The sequence below is a fragment of the Lactuca saligna genome, chromosome 5 (assembly GCF_052625555.1).
Source record: "Lactuca saligna cultivar CGN05327 chromosome 5, ASM5262555v1, whole genome shotgun sequence".
Classification (NCBI taxonomy): domain Eukaryota; kingdom Viridiplantae; phylum Streptophyta; class Magnoliopsida; order Asterales; family Asteraceae; genus Lactuca; species Lactuca saligna.
In genome coordinates this window covers 262,250,211-262,254,405 of record NC_136421.1, presented here as the reverse complement: position 1 = coordinate 262,254,405, position 4,195 = coordinate 262,250,211, and positions in this window count along the sequence as shown.

Sequence of the window (4,195 nt, the reverse complement as noted above, 5' to 3'; positions counted from 1 at the left end):
TTTCAATCTCTCTCTAACCTCTTTCCTCAATCCAATATTTAGGTCCAAAAATCACTCATTTCAAGCTTCAAATCACCAAGGTAACTATCCTAGCTTCTTGTATAACATCCTTAGCCTTCAATTTCGAGTTCAAATCATGATTTAGGACCATAAACATGTGTTTATGGTGCTAGAACACTCTTGGGCCTTGAACACATATAAATGGTGTTTTTGAGCCTCAAAACCATTCCAAATCACCATTGGAGCTTAGATATGGCTTAAGGACTTAATTGGACTTAGAACGCCTTCAACTCAACATTTGGGGAGTAAACATGATTTTACTACCCAAGAACATGCTTGGGCCGTAAACACCCTTTCATGGGTAGTAAAATCCTTTTTGGGTGTTAAAATGCCACTTACACACCTCATAAGCCTTGGAATATAGTCTAGAAGCAACCACAAAAAGTTAGGGACCTTAAACTTGATGAAAACAACTCCATAAGGAGTTCACAGCCATAAAACCTCCATGAATGGGTTCCTGGGTCGTAAACTCCTATAAATGGGTTATATGATTCCCTAAATTCACCCCTTGGCTTGTAAAAATGAGTAGAATCACTTGTGACTAATCTATGACCTTCAAAGCACATAAAAAATGAGTCGGTGAGAGTTTACGGCCATAAACTCATATTTTACTACCGTAAACTCATCAAATGGTCCTTATAATAGATTTAATCCCTTTCTAATTCCCTAGAACCGAACCTAGCATCATCCCTCAATTGATATAAGGCCATTTATCACTTAAGAATACCATCCATGAGTTTACGGCCGTAAACTCATGGGGATTTGGTGTTTAGGGCCGAAAAATCTTCTAATAGTTTACTCTTGAAGAGTAAACTCCATAACCAAGCCATACATGTCCATAAAAGTCAACCGGGTCACTCCAAACACTTAATTTGAAGTGTTTTCACGACTAGAAGTGTATATCCTCAAATAATTAGTGATTTAAAATCTAATTAGATACATTTGTGTATCATTTAAAATTACATAGGAACCTCGCACGTTTTCAAGCCTCCATCCGACGTTTAGCATCCTAGTCGACACATTCCTCGTCCGATGAGTTCATACCCCTACCCTTTTTCAATGTTTTTCACTGTTTTTAGGGGGGAATACAAGCAAAGTACAAGGAATACTTGTACTCAAAACTTGTTTTATAAGTATTGTGTTTCATATTACATATGTTTTTAACACTGACAATCATAACAGATAACCGTTTGAACTTGCAGATCACATTATCATATTATTTGTGAAAAACGTTATAAATTGTTGTACTTTATATTTTTCACAAATGATTTTCCACATTATAATAGTTAAACACATAACCTTTGAACTTTGAACATGAAACTTAGTATATCATTTTGTCCTCGGTAACACTCCACAGAGATACGCGAGTGGAGGATCGTCTTTGTAGATAGAACTCAAACAGGATATTCCGCATTATTACTTGTAGATTTGTTATTCCTATAAATTGGAGACACGTCCTCGGAGAACACTCCACAGAGATACGTGAGTGGAGGACCGCCCCTGTAACCAGAATCTCTTAGATAGGGAGTGTAACTTTAGTGTAAGGATCTATACGGGGCTGACTACTCCGCACCTGGCTGCTAGCTACAGTCGAACCAAAAGGTTCAAGGGTGACAAAAGTCATAATGATATTGGCCTTCCTTTGCCACATCTCGTCTATAGTATGGTTATAGAACTCGCAATTTGGATAACAAGGATTTACTTTTTAGTAATAATGGGTATAGTAAATTAATAATCTTATGAATTAGTTTACTATCTTGATAGTTTTATATACATGTTAAAACTAACATACATTTCACAAGGATAATCAAGTTTTCAGTATACATCTTTTACATTACATTTTGGGTTGGTAAACTAAAACGCACTTCACAAGGATAATCAGGTTTTCAGTATACATCTTTTACATTACATTTGGGTTGGTAAACTAACACACACTTCACAAGGATATTCAGGTTTTCAGTATACATCTTTCACATTAGGAAAATATAGGATTTTCCTGGGGTAATAACTATTCATAACCAGAATTGTGTAACATAACAGAAAACTAAACATTACTTTTAAGAAAATATGGGATTTCTTGGATAACCAATTTTTCAGAAAACAAAAGGAATCTTGTACATTTTCATAAAACAAACCGCTTATGAACTCGCCAGCTTTATGCTGATTTTTAAAATGCTTGTATTCTTAGGTTCTCCTGAGACAGGTATCCCGCATTCTTTTGCAGAAGACGGGGCGTATGGAAGTCACGTCTTTCTTTTGTTTAAAGTTATGTATCTATGAAACTTGTATTACTTTACTTTCAAACCGATGTTATGAAATCTACGTAATGTAATGTTTTGTGTTTACTTCGCTTACTATGTACATTGGTTATGATATTCACATGAAGTCACCTCCGCCCCAGAATGTTTCCGCCCTGGGTTTCGGGGTGTGACAGATTGGTATCAGAGCCCTTGTTTATAGTGAACTAAGTATACCAAACCTTACATGGTATAACACTATAAACATTAACGGGCCTAAGTGCTCTGAACTAAAAATATACTTTAAAATAAAAGTTTTTCAAAAAGTATACAAGTATATCTAACCGTCGAGATCCGTAATTATAAGTTGAACAAAACAATAGTAAATGGGTGTTGTATGCTGTGGTTAAACCTGGGCAGTTATGTAGTCGTGTCTAGGGTCAATATAGCCTGATCAACTATATTCATTCGAGACACGACCAACATGTGCTTGGGAGTGACTGTGGTGTTCAGCATGCCTAAAACTTACCCAAATACCCCAAACAACGAGCCGTCATCGCAGCGAATCATGAAATACTATGGGAGTATTTCTAGATCCAACTTTGTTGTAGAAAATCCTCATTCAGGCGTTGCTCCTCGACTATTCCTTTAGCGATAGTTTATCTGCCTTGATAATTCATTCCTACTTTATCGCTTAGTAGAATTATATGTCTATCATAAAGAGATATACCTTGTTTCATATCTATTGATTTAATGTAGAGGACTTACCATCCTCTTTTTCCTAATCACTTTAGATCGAAATGTCTTCAAAGAAAGGATCCAGTTCAAGTAACAATAGCCCTCCGTCGCCACCTCCTTCTCAATTCGACCCTGTGATGTTCCAGTTGGCTGTCTCTGCCGCGGTGACGGCTACAATGACGCTATTGTACCCTGGTAGGTTCGGTGGAGCAAGAAGTAACACCTACCCCCAAAACCATGAGAATGTTCAGGAGCATCAGAAAGAGTGTGATAAGAGTAAGAAGGTTATCTGGAAGAAGCGAAAGGGTCAGAGTTCCCAAGGACCCTCCAAGAGGCATGAAACTGTGGCAGTTCAAGCTACCACTACTCCAGTTGTTGCGTCTACAGCTCAAGCACCTATCACTGGGTATGCTGGCAACCACCCTTGGTGCAACAAGTGCAGTTATCACCATCGTATCTCTGGCCCATGCCGTGACTTGATCTGCAAAAGATGTGGCAAAAAGGGCCACTCCGCTCGAAACTGCAAAACACCAGTTCATCTAATCAATCAAGCTTCCGGATCGAGTAGTGCTCGGGCCTGTTTTAATCATGGAGAAATCGGGCATTTCAAGCGAAACTGCCCAAAAGCAACAACCACCAAAAACGTCAACAACTCCTAGATGGTTTTAGCTATGAAGCAAGAGGAGGTAGCCGCTGATCCCACCATCGTCGCATGTACATTTCTTCTCGACAATTCTTATGCTCACATCCTTTTCGAATCTAGTTTCAAGAAAGTTTTATTAATCATTCATTCAAATATCTTCGTAAACATAGCCCTCGTCTAATAACGGAAACATTTACCGTCAAGATGGATACCAGTGAGAATGAGTGCATTAACGACTTATCCCCAAGCTATATCCTTACCTTGAGTAATCATTATTTCCTCATTGACCTGATGTCAATTTCAATAAAGAGCTTTAATGTTATCTTTGGCATGTAACAATTGAGTCTTGATCATACTGATACACTTTGTTGTGAAAAATCTATTCATCTCAATCTCCCCTCTGACCGGACCCTCATGATAAATGGTGTCAAGCTTAGCTCAAATCTTCGCATCATTTGCTGTATCAAAGCTCAAAAACTTCTGCAAAAAGGAGTGTCAGGTATTCCTAGTCCATGGA